This window comes from Lutjanus erythropterus, chromosome 19 (assembly GCF_056507025.1).
Source record: "Lutjanus erythropterus isolate fLutEry1 chromosome 19, fLutEry1.hap2, whole genome shotgun sequence".
In the NCBI taxonomy this organism is placed as follows: domain Eukaryota; kingdom Metazoa; phylum Chordata; class Actinopteri; order Lutjaniformes; family Lutjanidae; genus Lutjanus; species Lutjanus erythropterus.
In genome coordinates, this window is record NC_139335.1 from 30,391,921 (window position 1) to 30,413,724 (window position 21,804).

Genomic DNA, 21,804 nt, shown 5'->3' on the forward strand with positions numbered 1-21,804 from the left:
TTGATATTTTTTTTAAAAATCATAATTTTATGGAATTTTTATTAATAATAAAATTTAATAACTTCTCTTTTATGTACTGTAGTGTCACCAAAATCACTGCAGCCATCAACTGGATGCTGCTGATCATACTACAACTCTTGGTTTGTTATAAAATATTTTTTCAGAATTTTAAGAAATTTTATTAATAATAAAATTTAATAACTTCTCTTTTATGTACTGTAGTGTCACCAAAATCACTGCAGCCATCAACTGGATGCTGCTGATCATACTACAACACTTGGTTTGATTTTTAAAAAAAAAAAAAAATCATAATTTAATGGAGGTTTTATTAATAATAAAATGTAATAACTTCTCTTTTATGCACTGTAGTGCCACCAAAATCACTGCAGCCATCAACTGGCCCCTGCTTATCATACTACAACTCTTGGTTTGATATTTTTTTTAAAAATCATAATTTTATGGAATTTTTATTAATAATAAAATTTAATAACTTCTCTTTTATGCACTGTAGTGTCACCAAAATCACTGCAGCCATCAACTGGCTGCTGCTGATCATACTACAACTCTTGGTTTGATATTAAAAACATTTTTTCATAATTTTAAGAAATTTTATTAATAATAAATTGTAATAACTTCTCTTTTATATACTGTAGTGCCACCAAAATCACTGCAGCCATCAACTGGATGCTGCTTATCATACTACAACTCTTGGTTTGATATTAAAAGCATTTTTTCAGAATTTTAAGAAATTTTATTAATAATAAAATTTAATAACCTCTCTTTTATGTACTGTAGTGCCACCAAAATCACTGCAACCATCAACTGGCTGCTGCTGATCATACTACAACACTTGGTTTGATATTTTTTTTAAAAAATCATAATTTAATGGAGGTTTTATTAATAATAGAATGTAATAACTTCTCTTTTATGCACTGTAGTGTCACCAAAATCACTGCAGCCATCAACTGGCCCCTGCTTATCATACTACAACTCTTGGTTTGATATTAAAAGCATTTTTTCAGAATTTTAAGAAATTTTATTAATAATAAAATGTAATAACTTCTCTTTTATGCACTGTAGTGTCACCAAAATCACTGCAGCCATCAACTGGATGCTGCTGATCATACTACAACTCTTGGTTTGATATTAAAAGCATTTTTTCAGAATTTTAAGAAATTTTATTAATAATAAAATGTAATAACTTCTCTTTTATGCACTGTAGTGTCACCAAAATCACTGCAGCCATCAACTGGATGCTGCTTATCATACTACAACTCTTGGTTTGATATTAAAAGCATTTTTTCAGAATTTTAAGAAATTTTATTAATAATAAAATGTAATAACTTCTCTTTTATGCACTGTAGTGTCACCAAAATCACTGCAGCCATCAACTGGATGCTGCTGATCATACTACAACTCTTGGTTTGTTATAAAATATTTTTTCAGAATTTTAAGAAATTTTATTAATAATAAAATTTAATAACTTCTCTTTTATGTACTGTAGTGTCACCAAAATCACTGCAGCCATCAACTGGCTGTTGCTGGTCATACTACAACTCTTGGTTTGATATTCAAAACATTTTTTCATAATTTTAAGAAATTTTATTAATAATAAAATGTAATAACCTCTCTTTTATGTACTGTAGTGTCACCAAAATCACTGCAGCCATCAACTGGATGCTGCTGATCATACTACAACTCTTGGTTTGATATTAAAAGCATTTTTTCAGAATTTTAAGAAATTTTATTAATAATAAAATGTAATAACTTCTCTTTTATGCACTGTAGTGTCACCAAAATCACTGCAGCCATCAACTGGATGCTGCTGATCATACTACAACTCTTGGTTTGTTATAAAATATTTTTTCAGAATTTTAAGAAATTTTATTAATAATAAAATTTAATAACTTCTCTTTTATGTACTGTAGTGTCACCAAAATCACTGCAGCCATCAACTGGATGCTAATGATCATACTACAACACTTGGTTTGATTTTTTTTTAAAAAAAAAAATCATAATTTAATGGAGGTTTTATTAATAATAAAATGTAATAACTTCTCTTTTATGCACTGTAGTGCCACCAAAATCACTGCAGCCATCAACTGGCCCCTGCTTATCATACTACAACTCTTGGTTTGATATTTTTTTTAAAAATCATAATTTTATGGAATTTTTATTAATAATAAAATTTAATAACTTCTCTTTTATGTACTGTAGTGTCACCAAAATCACTGCAGCCATCAACTGGATGCTGCTGATCATACTACAACTCTTGGTTTGTTATAAAATATTTTTTCAGAATTTTAAGAAATTTTATTAATAATAAAATTTAATAACTTCTCTTTTATGTACTGTAGTGTCACCAAAATCACTGCAGCCATCAACTGGATGCTGCTGATCATACTACAACACTTGGTTTGATTTTTAAAAAAAAAAAAAAATCATAATTTAATGGAGGTTTTATTAATAATAAAATGTAATAACTTCTCTTTTATGCACTGTAGTGCCACCAAAATCACTGCAGCCATCAACTGGCCCCTGCTTATCATACTACAACTCTTGGTTTGATATTTTTTTTAAAAATCATAATTTTATGGAATTTTTATTAATAATAAAATTTAATAACTTCTCTTTTATGCACTGTAGTGTCACCAAAATCACTGCAGCCATCAACTGGCTGCTGCTGATCATACTACAACTCTTGGTTTGATATTAAAAACATTTTTTCAGAATTTTAAGAAATTTTATTAATAATAAATTGTAATAACTTCTCTTTTATATACTGTAGTGCCACCAAAATCACTGCAGCCATCAACTGGATGCTGCTTATCATACTACAACTCTTGGTTTGATATTAAAAGCATTTTTTCAGAATTTTAAGAAATTTTATTAATAATAAAATTTAATAACCTCTCTTTTATGTACTGTAGTGCCACCAAAATCACTGCAACCATCAACTGGCTGCTGCTGATCATACTACAACACTTGGTTTGATATTTTTTTTAAAAAATCATAATTTAATGGAGGTTTTATTAATAATAGAATGTAATAACTTCTCTTTTATGCACTGTAGTGTCACCAAAATCACTGCAGCCATCAACTGGCCCCTGCTTATCATACTACAACTCTTGGTTTGATATTAAAAGCATTTTTTCAGAATTTTAAGAAATTTTATTAATAATAAAATGTAATAACTTCTCTTTTATGCACTGTAGTGTCACCAAAATCACTGCAGCCATCAACTGGATGCTGCTGATCATACTACAACTCTTGGTTTGTTATAAAATATTTTTTCAGAATTTTAAGAAATTTTATTAATAATAAAATTTAATAACTTCTCTTTTATGTACTGTAGTGTCACCAAAATCACTGCAGCCATCAACTGGCTGCTGCTGATCATACTACAACTCTTGGTTTGATATTCAAAACATTTTTTCATAATTTTAAGAAATTTTATTAATAATAAAATGTAATAACCTCTCTTTTATGTACTGTAGTGTCACCAAAATCACTGCAGCCATCAACTGGATGCTGCTGATCATACTACAACTCTTGGTTTGATATAAAATATTTTTTCAGAATTTTAAGAAATTTTATTAATAATAAAATTTAATAACTTCTCTTTTATGTACTATAGTGTCACCAAAATCACTGCAGCCATCAACTGGATGCTGCTGATCATACTACAACACTTGGTTTGATATTTTTTTAAAAAAATCATAATTTAATGGAGGTTTTATTAATAATAAAATGTAATAACTTCTCTTTTATGCACTGTAGTGTCACCAAAATCACTGCAGCCATCAACTGGATGCTGCTGATCATACTACAACTCTTGGTTTGATATTTTTTTAAAAAAATCATAATTTAATGGAGGTTTTATTAATAATAAAATGTAATAACCTCTCTTTTATGTACTGTAGTGTCACCAAAATCACTGCAGCCATCAACTGGATGCTGCTGATCATACTACAACTCTTGGTTTGATATTCAAAACATTTTTTCATAATTTTAAGAAATTTTATTAATAATAAAATGTAATAACCTCTCTTTTATGTACTGTAGTGCCACCAAAATCACTGCAGCCATCAACTGGATGCTGCTGATCATACTACAACTCTTGGTTTGATATAAAATATTTTTTCGTAAGTGAAAAAGATGATGTCATTGCTGCCTCAAGGACACTCTGTTTAAACCAATCACACAAGGATACAAAAGTGTGATGAAGCCACTAGCCAATCAGGAACACCTTTCAATTAAGCTCTACCTCAGATCTTTTCAGTCTGCATAACCTGCATATCACCATGAAGGAGAAGATTATGATTATTTTTTATTATTATTATGATTTTTTTTTTTTTTAAAAAAAAGGAAACTCGTTACACCTGACACAACAGAAAGGGACTGGTTGAGGAAAAACGTTCCTGCACGTACTTTATCAAGATGGAAAAAAAAAAAAAGGTATGCGCGACATGTCTCCTAACGCAGCTCATAAGTAACGGTAACGTTACAGTATTTGGTAACTAATTACTGTCCATTGTTTCGTCAGGAAAATCAACAGAATTTTGAAAGACATCGGAGAACACACAACGCGACAACATGTAAGTGTAACCAATTTCTTTACTCTTCGTCTTATCATCTAATATTGTCATACTTAATGTAAGATACATAGCGAACTAATAGCTCACCATACAATAATCATTTAAGCCCTAGTCCTGTTGATATGTGCCAAATGTGAGCTGAAATGTTCACTTTTTCTTTAAAGCATGAAACATTGTGCAGTGTGGGGTCGTGCACACTCCACCACCATATGTATTTTGCATTATGTTTTGATGGACGAGAATTACAGAGATACGGTATACAACACTGTAAATGATGTATGTATGTCACGTGAGTAGGGAATTTATTGTTGTTGTGAGAAGGAAATCCCAGGCTAGGTTAGACTAACCCAGAATAACCCTAACCCCTAACCCCTAACCCATACCCAGAATAATTTCTGTTGCATTCATGTTGTGTGATTTTTTAAAAGCAAATGTAATCTACAAGGCAGTAGAGGAGGTACAGTTTTTAACATATCAACAAAACATACAGATTTATGTAGTGTGTTTGCAGTGTAGTTCAAAACCAACCAGTCATCAATAAAGGAAAGGAAAAAATGCATTGTAATAGTTTTCTGGGGAAGTCTGTGGAATCTGTCTCTAAGGAGTTGTTGATTTGTATTGCTTAAAGGAAAGTTATGAAGATACCAGTCAGAGAGAAGATCAGAGAGCAGAACCTCTCACACAGGCTCAGGTGAGACAAAACTACAATATTATACAGCTCTCTCTCAGTCTCTCACCCTCACTGTCAAAGTACAGCTACTATTTCTCTATTTCTCCCCTTCATTCTTATCTTTTTAATAAAAAAATGGACTTGTGTTTCTCTCAGGAAAGTGAAGATGCCACCCAAAGAGAAGAGCAGAGAGCAGAACCTTTTGCATTAGCATAGGTGAGAAGAAACTACAGTTTTATCCAACTCTCTCTCTCTTTCTATTTCACAGTCTCTCACTGTCAAACTACAACTACCAACTTCTATCCCTCTCCCTCATTCTTTTATCTTTTTAATAAATAATGGACTTGTGTTCCTCTCAAGACAGTGAAGATGCCACGCAGAGAGCAGAGCCTTTCACAGTAGCACAGGTGAGAAAAAAACTACAACTCTCTCTCACTCTGTCCCTAACTCTTACTGTTAAACTACAGCTACTATCTTTATTGTTCATTTCTGTCATTCTTAGGAAAGTCATGAAGATGCTAGCCAGAGAGAGGAGCAGAGAGGAGAACCTCTCGCACTGGCACAGGTGAGACAAAACTACAGTACTATACTGTCTTCTCCCTCTCTTTCCCTCTCTTCCTCTGTAATGAGTTGCTGATTTGTATCCTTCTCAGGAAAACAATGAAGATACCAGCCAAAGACAAGAGCAAAGAGCAGAATCTTTCATAATGATACAGGTGAGGCAAACTACAGCATTCGCATATGAGGTTAATTACATTTTTGATTATTACATTTAGTTGTCATTTGAAAAACTGTAACAAAATGCAGACATACATTTTTGCGGTTAATTGAATTCATCCTCTTTTTTTTTTCCTTGTGTTGTTCCTTGTGTTTATTTTTTATGCTAAGTACAGTCAACCGAAATTGAAACCTGATAAGGTTTAATACAGTTCTGCTTTTTTCAATAATTTTAGGACAGTGTTCCTCAAGAAATAGATGTCCACTCCCATGGACTAAAGGAAGGGCAAAGCATCATCTCGATTCTCTCCTTTGCACTGAGACACAACACAACAGGTGTATTGATGGAAGATTCATGGTCATACCTAAAGCAAAACAAAACAAAGAAACAACTCTGTTGCGCTTTTAAAGGATGGGAGTATCTTTAGAGTCTCACACTTTATTGACATGGGTGACCAGTGTTTATATGCCATAGGAAACTATGGTAGTTGCACAGTGCAGAAATTAGCCAGAGGTTCTCATATCAAAACTCAACTGAGCTACATGTCAACTGTCCACTTTCCCACAGGCTTTCACAAAGCCATAAATGCTACTCAGGCAGTTAGACCATGTATGTATATTCAGTGTCCACAGTCCAGCTCAAGTGTATGTCAGCTACTGAACACATATTACTGTAAGTGAATCAATGTTAACTAAATGTGAAGTCACTTATTCATTTTGAGTTTCTGAGCTGAAAAGGAAACATTTCTGTCTAAACTATTAGCAGTGTAACTAAACTGAAGCGGCACATATCAGTAAAGACAAAATGCACACATAAGTCTTCTAAGTGTTTTCTATGATACTTGTAAGATTTTACTTTCACTGATAGTTGTCCAGCTCATAGAAGTTTGATATAACACAGATCTACTAAGGATATTGTATGTGAAATTACTATCATATACTGTTCTTTTAAGTTCCCAAATCATACAAGTTTCATATTGTACAACTTTACTAAGGATCTTATATCTGGCTTGACTGTCTTATGCATTACTTACAAGTTTCAGATAAAAGAGACAAAAACTTTATAAAATTTATCTATATCTTTTCCATATGGGTATCACCTCAGAAAATATTGAGCTCTCCATGTACCACATTATTGTTTTGCGAAGTTTGGCACTATCAGTTTTAGTGAACACTCCACTGGTGCTTTAAGTATCCACTAGCACTCGTGCCTGGTTCACAGTCGTCCACTTTGTCTTGAACACGGCTGCTCAGGTAGTACTAGTTCCTGTTTGAGCCATGACTGCAGTGTTTTTGAAGCATTCATTTTCAGTCTCTTCATTCTGCTTACTATCCTGCCATCACACTTGAGCGTGCAACTACCAGATGAACGGTCTATTATGTGCACGTTACATACATGATCATGACTATATAGCAGGTTGACACTGAAAGATTTCAGTGATCTGATATCTGTACTTAAACATACACTTAAGTATTTATTTTACCATGTAATCTAATTAGTTACTTTCAAAATCATAACTGAGTACTGAGTACAAGTTGAATTAATATCCAAACCTTTCATCTGCATTTTTGTAGCCACTGAGGTGATCTGATTACAAACGGGCCAATGAAAACCAGGACATATTCATTCATTGTTTTTGCCTGGTGGAGCCATTATAGGGGAACTAAAACTTAAAATGAGGTAAAACTGACAAAAGCATTTCTTCTATTGATAATGTATTAAACATAAGTGGTTTAAACTAAGATAATGCTTCAATTTCCAGGTCCTATAATTTCATGGTAATTACCACTTCACATATTTGAACTTTCTTTGAAATTAACCGCAAATTTAAAATGTTACTTGATGATTACCACCCACAGTACTTACTAGTTACTACATAATTAATTGGGGGTAATTTCTGAGAAATTTCAAGTATATTGCTTGGTAATTACCACCCATTACCATGAAATTTTGGGACCAAAGTAATTAATACTCTGAGTAGTTTTTGAGATATGTACTTTGTACTTTTACTTCCGTATTTTTTAGTAATTTTACTTGTAACTGAGTAATACTTGAGTACAGTACAGATTTTCAGTACTCTTTCCACCAATGATATTAGGTTTTTAGTTCAATTTCATTAAAAAAAAAAAAAAAAAAAAAAAAAATGACATCACTCTGTATACCACTAGAGGGAGCACATGTACCCCCAGTGGTACACATACCACAGTTTGAGAATCTCTGGGCACTATGGCAACAGCATACATGCAGAGTGTTACCATCACATACCAACAGGAATACTTACATATGGTCGTAGGCAGTAAACTGAACCTGAGCATTTCAAATATGTTGCAGGCTGAAAACTAAACTAAAGGCTTTTTGGACAATACTGGATTTTCCATTCCCAGCAACTGCTCTGTAATGGGACAGAGAATACTGATAAAAGCCAGTAAAAATACAGCAAGGATTAAAGAACATGACATGGCATTTTTCAAGAAAATGACATTGAGCCTCTCCTGTTATCACATGTCTAAGTGCCTGCCAGAAAAATGTCAGCGCGTGCAGGAATAACTGAGAATTTGATTACACTATTTGTTCTGTTTTTCCTTTATCATCACATGTGGTTCATTTCTGGAACTCTTACCAACTTCAAAGTGTTAAAAACAGTTGACTTGACCAGCTGCTTTATGGTATTACAGCCACATTGTGTTGATCCCGAGGCCGAGGCTGAAGCACTTAGATAGTTCTGCCAGAAAGACAAATCTGTTCTACCTCCAAAGACGTGTTTCTCCTTCTTCTTGGTTGGACATACAGGCCACTAGGAAGCTGTGTTCATGACACAGTCTTAAAACATTTTGTTTTACTTTTGTGTATGCATTGTTCTCAGTGGTGGACAAAGTACTCAAACCCAGTACTTGAGTCCAAGTACAGATACTCCTGGTCATATATTACTCAACTACAAGTGAAAGTTGCTCAGTCAAAATTTTACTTGAGTTAAACTTCTAGAGTTCTTGCTTTTAAAAATACTTCAGTATTCAAAAGTACAAATTACAAAGTACATTTTCTAATATCAGTACATGCTGTATTGTTTTCATGATGCATTTACAGAAGCTTGTAACTCTGAAACCACCTGATGATGCACTGACCTGCTTGTAGAACCACTCTGCTACACAAAGTCTATAGAAACACCTATAAAAACTTCAGCATAGAAATACAATCAAAAACAAAAGGACAGTTATTGTCATTTTCTGATGTAACTGTATTAAAATCACATCATAAAATTAGATTGAAGATAACTGTAAGGAGTTTTCCAAATCTGTTAAATAACTGAGATTTAATTTTGTCTTTCTCCTGCCGTCACCATTACCGCTTTTTGTTTGAATGAAAGAGGGAGAGTTTGCTTGTTCTTGTTAGTGCGTCTGGACGTATTTCTGCTTTTACATCAATCCCATCTGAGAGGAGCTGCTGTGATTGGTTTCCTTCTGTGAGGAACACAGCATGTGACCAATTACATTTTAGAAAAGAAAAAACACCAACAGCTGACTTCAAAGTTTAGTCAAAAAGTAACAACAACCTTCCTAGAAATGTAGTGGAGTCAAAAGTACAAGATTTGTCTTTGAAATGTAGTGGAGTGAAAGTAATAAGTTTCCAAAACAACAAATACTCAAGTAAAGTACAGATATTAAAAAAATGTACTTAAGTACAGTACTCAAGTGAATGTACTTCGTTACTGTCCACCACTGATTGTTTTGCACCCTGTCAACATTTGACCATTAATTAGATGACTAAAAGTTTAACATTTGTCAGTTTCTCCCTTAATTTGTAGTATTACAAATACCTGGTTTAACACATTAAGTTGTAGTTTCTGGTCATTTTCAGTTACACATAATCAACATGAAATGGCACAATTGTGTGTTAAAATGGCTCAAACATAGAGGGCTGAACCTTATCTTTGACTTTATGTTTGACTTAAAAATGCACTGAAAAAAAATTAGTTGCAATTTGCAAGTTGCAAGTTTCAAGGCAACACACTGCAATAGACTTTTGAGTTTTGAGCCCAACTCAAACTCTTAAGTTTTGATATAAACAGTTTTGCTGACTTATAATCTTTAGTTGAAATAATTTATTTTTCCTCTTTATATAAGCTTATTTTTTTGCATTTTAGAAACCAAAAGGAAAACAAAAATTGCTCACAGAGAGCTACAGACCTCATTTGTCTTTTTAAGCGCCTGAATAAATTCAATAGTTTTAATTTAAAATATTAAAATTTTAACATTTACTTTCACTTCAATCACTATACTCAACATTTTTTTTAATACAATGTTTGAGTCAAAGCTTTATCTAAAGAAAAAAAGTGAATTATCTCAACAAAAGATCAGTAGTTGGCAAAACTTTTTCAAAACTTGAGAATCTGACTTGTGCTCAAAACTGAAAAATCTATTGCAGTACTTTGCCTTGAAATTTTGAGTTTACTCTACTTTTCGATTTTTCAGAGTGGAGGATTCTCCCCAAGATTATTAATATTTGGTTTGGAGCTTCGTCTCAACCAAGAAAAACCTTCAGCACCATTTTACAAGTGCCACCATTAACTTGTAACGTCATATTTATGTGATGTAATGATTGCTAAGTGAACAAGACAAACTCATCAAGCAACATGATTGATACCTATCAATTTCAATAGATAGAAAACTTCACTATTGAACCACTATTGAGGCTCTGCACCTCCCTCTCCTTGAAGCTGCTGTTATTGGCAGCAGCTGCAGCCAATCAGCAATCAGGCCCTAAAAGTAGGAAGTTTACAGCAGAACATTTAACATATGACAGTCTGCGAGTGTGCAGTAAAGTCATGCAGTGGCAGGTTAGACTGCTTGTTCTTAGCAGCAAAGACACTTGTCTTTGTGTCCAATGTGTTTTGCCAACCGCCTGTTTCCCAGTTTCCCAGTTTAAGTTGTCGTTCGCCATGGTGCACGTATCAACTGATCACCTGTGAAGGTTCATAAATTATGTTTTAACAAAACAAGTATTGCCATCATCAGAGTCTGAGGCATCTTAGAAGGCCAGGATAAATGATACCACTAAATGGGTGAATGATTTTGTTCTCAAACAAATAAAAAGTCAAATAAAAATTTATTTTCGTCACACAATATACACCTGTGTGTGTGTGTGTGTGTGTGTGTGTGTGTGTGTGTGTGTGTGTGTGTGTGTGTGTGTGTGTGTGTGTGTGTGCATGTGCCTAGTAGCAGTCAGAAAAGCTACATCCTTGGTTAACTCCATTACATAAAAAAATAACATCAGACTCCACAACTTTTTCACAAATTGGATTGGTGTTCAAGATAAGTCCTTTATTTTATTAGCCTGCCATCATGATTAGAATATCCAAGTCAAATGACAACATGCTCATTATGTGTTCTGCACAGAAATGTTTTTTTTCTAATTAATTTTCATGAAGTCAATTTTAAACTAATGATGAAATTTGCAGAAATAGCCTAGATGTGAACTATAGTGCAACTTTCTGTTTGAAAAGCATAATGTCGGTCTAATAAAGCTAAAACTGTGACAGGATGGACAGAGAGCATCACTAAGAGACATCTTATGAGTGGTTCAGACTGCTCTTCTAAAGGTAAACCTTTCAGAAGGTATATCTTAGCTAAGGAGACCCTGGGAAACAGCCTGTAAGCTTAAGGGAGAGCTTAAAGTACAACTTATGATGCACATAATGCAGAGGAGGCTCTGGGAAACGGGGCCCTGATTAGCAAAGACGCGTCTGATTAAGCTTTTCAGTTAACATTTATTGCTGATATATAGTTACTTTATTTAATTTGAAGTTAACTTGATTTATTAATAAAAATCTTATTTGCACATTTGTCTCAGTTTTCCCTGCCTGCTTTTTCCCCAGGTAACTTTTTAATGATTGTTACATCCCTCATCACCCCAAACTTTGGGGTCCTAACACCTTACGCTTTAACATTTTCCCTCCTAATTTATTTATGTCTGTCTCTTCCTCTTTCTTTCAAACTTCTTATCTCTCAATTGTCTCATTTTTTGTAGTTAATGGAGAATCAGAGGCTCACAGGACAGTTTGAAGTCTGATTTTTTGGCTGCATTTCCTCCACTGTCTTCTTCTTTAGTCTTTTGATTCACTCTATTAATTTTTGTCTCTCCCTTACTCTCCATCTCACCCTCCCTCCATTCCTCCATCCCCTCTGTCTGTTACCATTTTTTCCCCTCTCTCTTTACTTCGCTCTTTTATAGCCAGCCCTAGGCTTAAGAAAACAGCTGCTCAGGGCTCTACGACCACCAGGAGACCCTCAAATGAGCAAATAAAGGATTTCTCCTGTGGTTCCACTATTCACTTTTTGTCACGGCAGCATATTGTGTTGATTTTGGAGGCCCCTGTGGACAAAAGTGGTAGTGGTCCCACCACCATAACTCCAAAATATTACGTCCAAAAAAAATTACTTGAATAAAAATCTCCTCCTCTGTAGTAAACTATAATGATTGTACATATTCACAGCAGTATTTTTCTGTAGGATAATAACCATCAGTGATCTGATTCAACTTTTATATGAATCTAGAATTATTCAGAGCAAGAAACAGTTAAATGTATTTTATAAGATTATAAACACCCATCACAAAAAATAAAGGGAAAAGGCTGGAAACAAGTACAAAAATAAAACCAAGAAAAGTTGTAAAGATAGCTTGAAATAAGTAAGGTCGCTTTGTTTCAAAAAATTTGAGAGCTTTCACACAAAAATTCAGTGAGTTATAGGTGCTGAGAAACAAAATGTTACAACCGTCCCATGTCTCCCCTACTTTATTTTTAATTGAGTCTAATTGATTAATTATTTGTATTTTAATGTCAGAAAACTGAAAATTGAGACCACTTGTGAAGTTTTAATAGCGGACAATGATGGAAAACATTTTAAATGAAAGTACAGACACAAAATCAGGTACCAGAGGCACTGAATTTTTGAATTCATCAAAGTTATTGCACCTATAAACTTGAAAACCATCAAAATAAAAATTCCTCGTAATATGTTTAAAAATCAGTTTAATTAATATGTTTTATGTGCCAGTTTTGCATTTGCACTTGCATAAGTTTGAAACTGTACTGACAAAAAAGTTACATTTATTCATATAAATGTATGTTTTAAATTGTCCTTGGGGCCCTTGAACAGCTGGGGCCATTCCTGTCCTCTGTCTCTCTCTTGTTGTCTTGCTTTCTCATTTTTCAGAAACCATTTCCTCTCTCCAGCCATGCTTTCAGAATGATGTGCTGCAGTTATCAATCTGTCTGTCTCTCCGAGTGTGCCACATATAATGTGAGAAGCAGTTATCAATCTGTCCGTGCGACTCTCTGAATGATATGAGAATGAATGCTCACGGTTAAATAGTTGTTATTACCCTCGCGCTTCAGTGGGCTCGGACCGAAGTCATCACCAGAAATAGTTTCAGAAACAAAGCCGGGCAGCGGATGAATTAAAAATCAGCAGTGAGCTTCTTGGCCTCAGAAAGACGATTTTAAAAAGACCTCCTTATCTCATCTTTCCCACTGTTTCTCTCTCTCTCTCACACACACACACACACTCACACACACACACACTTCCTGCAGTGCATTACAAGCCTTTCCATGGTGAGCATAACTTTGAAAAATGTCACATATCCATTTGAGGCCGGAAAAACTCAGCACACTTCATCATTCAGTGTCTGGAAAATTTGCAAAAGCTTGCGAGAAAGTGTTATCATTGTCTCAGACTGTGATTTAAATCACTCGCGGTCCTTGAAAATGAACCATGATGTGTTTCAATTTTGCTATCAATCACTTTCTAAGAGCAGACGTCACTTTTTTTTTAATCGGAGGATGAAGATCTCATCTTGAAAGGACTCTTGAAAGGAGTGATGTTGATTGATGTGACAATGAAGACTGCAGAGTTTGATGTATAAATGAGAGCCACCATCTGTTCTGCTGCTGCAGCTCTCCAGCTCAGTCAGCAACCTGACTGTCCTGACTTTCCATTACTGCTCCTCCATTTTCATTTCTATTTTCTCCTTCTGCACGCATACTGGGAGATGTAGTGCCTCTGTTAGTGTTTTTCTTTCATGTTAGGCTGTTACAGCAAGATTCATGGGCAACTTTTACGCATGCACTGCAACTCCAGTCTGAACGAGTCGGTCCAGACACCTATTTTAGGCAAAAACGTCTAAAATAACATACCCGCAATGAATCAGGGATAACTGCTCAAGCATACAGCCGATATGTATTCATATTTATGCTTTTATTTATAGGACAGCCAAAGATATAACAGGAAAGGGGGAGAGAGGATGGAGGAATGAGACGCAACAAAGGACCGCAGGCAGGAGTGAAACCCATGGCAGCCACAGAGGACCCACTGCTCCACCAGGCCACCCTATATACATACTTCTGATCACTTTTGAAACATAAGAAGCCAAGATATATGAATCCATTGTATTTAAACCTATTTCTATAACCATTCCAGAGTGCAATGAAGACGAATTAAAGGAAAATGTAATTTTTTTTATCCCTGATGAGTAAAAAAAAATGAATTTCAAGGCAGTCATGATCAGGTTCCAATAGCCAACTGTACAAGTGAATTTATTTTCCTACTCCTAGACTTCAACCATAACTGCAAATCTGATGAAAGTACATGAAAACACAACATTTATGATGCAATTTATAAAGATATTGTCAGACACTCACCAGGTTTATGTTGGCTGTTACTGGGAGCTTTACTTCAAGACGCTATGTATTTCCACAGATCTAAGTGGCAAATAACATAAACCTCACAAAAACACTGAAATATTAATAAACGCAATGAATATTGAAGCGTTCCACGCTGTACAGGCAGATAAATGGAGAGCACAAGGGCCTAAATAGCTGACAGTACCAGAAAGAGGCCTGAGGCAGACAGCCATATGTGGCCCCCATATGTTTTAGAATGATGTAGTAACACACTTGAGCCGCTAGATGGAGACAGAGAGGCGTGATCCCATGAGGGCTGATCAGTCCGTTGGCCCATCTCTAGCTGTCCTTTTTACATACTGTAGGGCCAACGCAAATGATGACAGCGGGACTGAGAGCGACTCAAATGACTTAGAAACAATTGATTTTCAATCAGGAGTGTTTGAGGGTCAATATGCCCTCAAAACAAGTTTTTAATCTCAAAACACACCTTTTCTTCTTACCAGTGTATTGCTTTCACTCTGTTGTTGACGTGTTGTTGATGTCAACTACACAACCACATGATTCATGTGGCAAAATCATTTCTGATATCAACATTATTGTTACCTAACAAAAATTAAAAAAAAAAAAAAAAGGTCTAATAATAATGCTATCAGTCCAACTCAGTGAAACTGTAGGTTTTATCTCACTTTTTGATACAAATACAAGTGAAGGGAGGTGGAAAGCAACCATAACTGTACAAAATCTACAAAAACTGCATTAACTTAATAGATAGTGAAAAGGTGGGTAGCAGAAAGACACAGAAATGATTTAAGGGCATACAGTCTGTTTAAGAAGATTATTTACATGATATTATCATATACACTATATTAGTAACATGATCACTGTGTTTGTGGTTAGTATGTTAAGTTAAGAAGCTGGGGGAGATTTTTCTTTTGATAATTTTAATTTTTGATGTTATATTTTGTGGTTATAACAGTGGAAACACTACCGCTTTTGTCCACAGGGGGCTCCAGAGTCAACACAATGTGAAGGTTCCTTGTAGTAACTTTAAGCACCGTCTGCAGGACTCAAAAAATCTGTGACAGAGCCCTCAAACACTTCCCTTCACGGTGGGACATCCCTGAGCTGTCACAGGAGTAGAAAGAGCGTGCAGCCAAAGATAGTAAGTGCATAAGGGGGACACTGTAACTGGGCCTAAGTACATCTGCTAATCCCTAAGCAACCTTTCCTTGGGGTCTAGAACTCAGACCCTGGGCAGGTAATGTCCTACCATGCCAGCTTAAAGTTATACAACAAAATGTGAGTGTTGAAAATGTGGTAATAATGGTCACACTGATGTTGATGAATAGTCATGTTGTTGACCCAGCTGGCATAACCTACCAGTCCAGAATAAGAGCTTCCTGATGGCGCCCTGACCCTGTTTTGTTGCACAGGGGCCCAGGCCAGATGCTTCACATGCAGCTATCTGTGCAGCCATCACTTGCTCTGTCCCCATTATCTACCAGGTTGGCAGGGTTACTTTAAAAATATAATCTGATACAGTCACTAATGACCTGTCAAAAAATGTAGCCAGTAGCCCTCCAAGTATTTAAGTAATGTAATTTGATTATTTTCAATTACTATTGGATCACCTCAACATAATATATGGTGAAATTGTTTAGCCTAATAGTGTTTTTAAGTGCTGCAACTAATGATTATTTTCATCCAAGATTAATTGGTTGATTATTTTCTCAATTAATCAATAGTTTTTTTGTCCATGAAATGTCAGAAAGTTATGAAAAATGTTGATCAAAGCTCAAGATGACGTCCTCAAATGTCTCGTCTTGTCCAAAACTCAAAAATATTCGGTTAACTGTCAGAAAGAAGTAATGAAACCAGAAAATATTCGTGTTTGAAAGGCTGAAATCAGAGAATTTAGATGGGAGTTTTTTTATTTAAAAAAATGACTCAAAATGATTAAGTGATTAATTAATCTTGTCACAATTTTTTCAATTGAAAAATGGGTCCAAACATGTGGAGTACACAGACTATTTATCAAGTCTTTCCTGAAGTTTCCATTATGTATTAATCTCTTGATCATTTTATCCATTAATAAACAAGATGTTTGGTCCATAAAATCTGAGCATTTTCCAAAGCCCACAAGTCTTGTTTTGTCCCCAACAAGAAACAAGAAAATATCCACATGGAAGTTTAAAAAAGGAAAAATGGAAAATACTTTCATCACCTTCAGCCTTCAGGACAGCTGTCAAACAGCTAACAATGTCCCATCCATGTCCAAGTTCGTCCCCACGGTGCCAGTCCAGAGGGCACTGTTGTTAGTGTGCAGAGTGAGAGCCCCCCAAAGTCCAGTCAGGCCAAAAGTTCTCCAACACTGCCGCCAAGTGGTACATCTCTGTAATGTCACATACAGAAACCATATTCACATAACAACCCACATAATCCTCCTTGCCTTGGGGCTGACAGTAAATTACAGTGGATCACAGTGTTGAATATCTCATTCAGTATAATTAAATAAGACCTACAAGTTAATAAAAGGACGGGAACTTAAAGCTGCACTAAACAATAGTTTACATAGCATATTAGCAACTGTATTTTTGTACTGTATTTCAGGCCAAGAATGTTAAATAGACACATTTCAAAGTCAGATACATTGGAAACTTGATCTTCTTGAAGGCAAACAAGGATTAATTCTACGTTTTTTTCAGAAGCAATACATTTTTGCAATCTAAGCTTTCAGCCTGGGTACTAGGGGTACTGACAGGAGAAGCAATCTTACCCATATGTTTTTGATGGTGGGGGAAACCACAGTATTGCAGGGAGGAGGAAACCCAGTCTGGCACAGGGAGAACATGCAGACTTCACACAGAAACCCCATCTCCAATTCGGGATTCAAACCTATGGCCTTCTTGCTGCGAGATGAAAATGCTGACCAAAGAAACATGGTGGTTCCACAAAAGATAAAATTAACTTTCTTGATCCTGCACCAGGGAATAGTGCACAATAATGTGCTTCCAACTTAGTGTTTCCTGTTTGAACGTCACCCCATGCATAAAGCCCGCTCCATATAGAAAAAGTTTTCCCAGTTTGGTGTGGAAGGACTTGACTGGTCCGCATACCAGCCCTGACCTCAGGCCCAGTAGCAGATATAACACCAGTCTCTTTGTTTTATAATAATACTGATAACACAATATTATCGTGTTATGTTAAATATTGCAGACATTGATATACAAAGAACACAATAGGAATCCATGTCATTGTGACATCCAGTGCATGACTTTGTGCGCCTTTACCTATCACCAGCTCTGTTGTTATCTCAGGACCTGCCGTCCCCTCCATGTCCAACAGTTGTCCCTACTGTGTTTTCACCTCTCCTCACCACCTGACCTCCAGACCCACCTGCACACCTGTTCTCAGTTACCTCATCAGCTCACCGTCTGTGTAGCTAACCTTTCGTTTGGCACACTAATCTGCCTGGTGGTCTATTGTGCCATCACAGCTGTAGTGTTCCTGCCCTCTTTGGTTTCGTATCCTGCCTGCCTGCTTTCTGGACTTGGTCGGCTGTTGTGACTTCCTGCCCGTAACCACATCCTGTTCTGATCAACTATGTAGGCAATGAACTCATTTAGAATGATGTGTTACTTACACTCACTCTTCTTTTAATCCTGTTCTGCTTTAGCTGCTAAATACGCCACTATTACTGCCTTCAGATGCTACATGTGAGTTTGTGCTTACAACATGAGAAGTCATGTATACGATATGCTTGGCATTCAGGTGGTTAAGTCATGCAAACACTTTACTTTGCAAGGCAGCTGGATTCATGAGATCACTTGAAAATCCATCTTGCCAGGTTTCAAATTATCAGTTTGTGTGTGCACCAAAAGTGGTGCAGCCAATCAGTGTCCTAGAAGGGTCTAATGGCAGCTATATCCGAAGTTTTAGGTGTGACAACAGCGAGAAGAAAGAAGAGCAAAGAACGACACTTAAGTCTTTTCTCAATGGAAAAGTTATTTTCACTCATCTCCCAAGCGGCTTCAGCAAGTTTTTGACCCGATTGGCTCACCGTAATAGACAGATGGTTCAACCAATAGCCTGCTAAATACTTTTTTGAATGTGCCTGCCCTTTTCCAAACAGTTTCTAAGGACGACTTCCCTTGGTGGTTTGTTTCACAGAACCATCTGGCATGTAAGGTTAACAAACACTGCTGCTAGGCAACAACAACATGGACATCAAAAATGTTGGTGTCTTGAAACAATCAATTCTAAAAGCAAGGTTAGCAAGCTAGCAAGGGAAAAACATTCGGGAAATGCAAAGGTATAGTGAAATATCATGGCTGTTGGGAATATCAGAATTTCACTCAAACATATTAAAAAACATAGTGTATCAGTGCCATAGCCAGCCAAAGTCACGCCCCTTCAGGTGTGCCCCATGGGATTTTTTTGGAAAAAACATAAGTGGTAGTCTATGGAGAGAGACTTTTTTAGTTTGCTTTGAACTGTGCCACAGATTACACATACTGTATGTTTGTTGTCAATTTAAAACATAATTTAACAAGTGTGTGCTGTGTGCATTTAAATCCTCACAGAGTGGTACTGTAGTGTAGTGTTTCATGAGGTGAAGCCAGTAGGTAATGTCAGCCCTAACACCCCGTACTGCCCTGTTATAACCTGCCTAAACCCAGGACCCAGATGTGTTTTATTACTGTGCTTTATTCAATAAAGATGAACTGATATTTTTATATACTCAGAGGTATGGTTGTCATCTTTCAGCCTCTTACTTGGGTTAAACAGGTTTATTTAAAGGCCTGCTACTTTTGTTTAAAACAAAAAAACATTTCTGAAAACAAACTTTATTACAGTACCATATCAGACAGGTATACTCGCTGTGTAAAACTACATTGCTATGACCAGTAATGCAGGATGGAACCTGTTGAACGGTATGACCTCTTGAAGTTCTGTGTGCAGGAACAAGAAAACAGCCTCTTGTTAGAACCTGCCCTGCAAATCATATCAAGCTGTGAGGTAGCAAAGCAAACATGAAACCACAGCAGAGTGTGTGTGTGTGTGTGTGTGTGTGTGTGTGTGTGTGTGTGTGTGTGTGTGTGTGTGTGTGTGTGTGTGAGGGAGAGAGAGAGAGAGAGAGAGAGAGAGAGAGAGAGGGTGGGGCAAATAAAGTTTAAAGTCAGCAATAGAATGCAGAAGTTTTAATAAATGTATAAACGTATGTAGTATTACATCATGTGTATGCATTAACTCTGCCAGACAAAAGCCTAGAGAATACCATCCATTTGGTCGTATGCCCATAGGCGGAAGCTAGCTCAGTTTTAAAGCTGAAGATAGTTCTATAACTTGAAACTAAGTGACCTATGGCATCCATTGATCAGGAGGTGGGCACCCTTGACCTCTCACCTCAAGACACCTGAATGAAAATGGGTTTGATGGGTACCCAAGTGCCCCTACTTTATAGACATGCCTGATTTATGCTACTCTATGCTTTGTGTGGTACTTTGGAAGGATAATTCACCATTTCTATTAGTTCTCGTGTGGTCAAAAAGGGTTACATCTTGCACCAAGTCTGTGAAATAAATGGTAAAAAAAAAAAAAATGAGGTTCCCACCAGAAACTCTGAACCAAGACAGCTTTGCCAAGTGTCACTCACAAGTGATATTTTCAAGCAGCTAGACCATCTGGTCTGGATGTGACTTAGAACAGAGGAACACTTAATACATCTAGCAGATAAGACAGGTGCGTCAGAGACGGGCGAGTAGACCAAAAAGTTGCAAAAGGACAGTCTAACTTGCAATGTAACATTCATTTGCGACATTTCAGTACTTGACCTTCACCACACAAATTAAGTTTGTCCAATGAAGGTCTAGTATTGAAACGTCACAAATAAATGGTGTATTGTATGTTAGACAGTGTGCAGGAGTCCTTTTGCAAGTGATTGGCTGGTAAAATGAGTTGGACTATGTATCCAAACCAATGACAAGGTTTCCTCCTGTGCTCCTTTGACATATGGGGTGCCTCAGGGGTCGATTCTTGGACCCATTGTATTTCCTTTATATATGCTCTCCTTATGACACTGTGTGACCCGTGTGGTCAAAAATGGTTACATTTTGCACCAAGTCTGTGCAGTAAAAAGAAAAAAAAAGCTTGCTGCAACAACTTATGAGGCTTTCATTAGAAACAGAACTGAGACAGCTTTGCCAAAGGTCACTAACAAATGATATTTCACAGGAAATTATACATTTTAGTTCTTTTAGATTTGTCTGCAACTTTTGAAACAAGTTAATAAGTTTATTATAATTATTATAGGTGTCTAGCCAAAATACTTTTCTTCAGTTAAGTCACAGTAAAACAAAATTGCTGATTGTTGCCCCAGATCAGGTCTCCACTAACATCCTCCAACACCTCTGTTCATTATTTGTTTTGAATCATTACAAAATTACTTCAACTTCAACTGACAGTCATAATTTAAGTCAGACACTTTAAACATTTATTTAAATACAATTTTACTTATTTGTTTACTTTACTTACATGACAGAGCATGAGAATGTCCATCGTATACTTAATGTTCTAAGACACTGTACATTCTAAATTTTCAAAATTTGAACAGACACCTACGTAATATTTATTACAGATTTATAAAACTTGAGATGAACTTATATGATGTATCTCACTTATGTCTGTACTTTAATTGAGTATTTATTTTTCTAACAACTTTTTACTTTTACTTCCTTTCGTTTAACACAAATATCTGTACTGTCTACCTCTTCCATTTTTAAACCAGGCCAGTTACTTCAGCTATTTGAGGGGAACTGCTGAAACAAAAAACAACATTCAAGACAAAAAAAAGATATAAAAAAAAGGATGTAACAAGACAAAAAACTATGAACAAGATGAAAAACTATGAAAAAGACGTAACGACAAAAAACGATGTTAAAAATACAAGACAAGAAACTGACAAGATGAAAAGGACAGAACAAGACAAAAAAAAGAAACAAAACGTTGAAAATGTAACCAGACAAAAAAACAATATTAAAGATGTAACAAGACAAAAAAGATGTGACAAGATGAGAAAGACATAACATGACGAAAAAGATGCAACAAGGCACAAATGACAACAATGAAAAAGGCATAA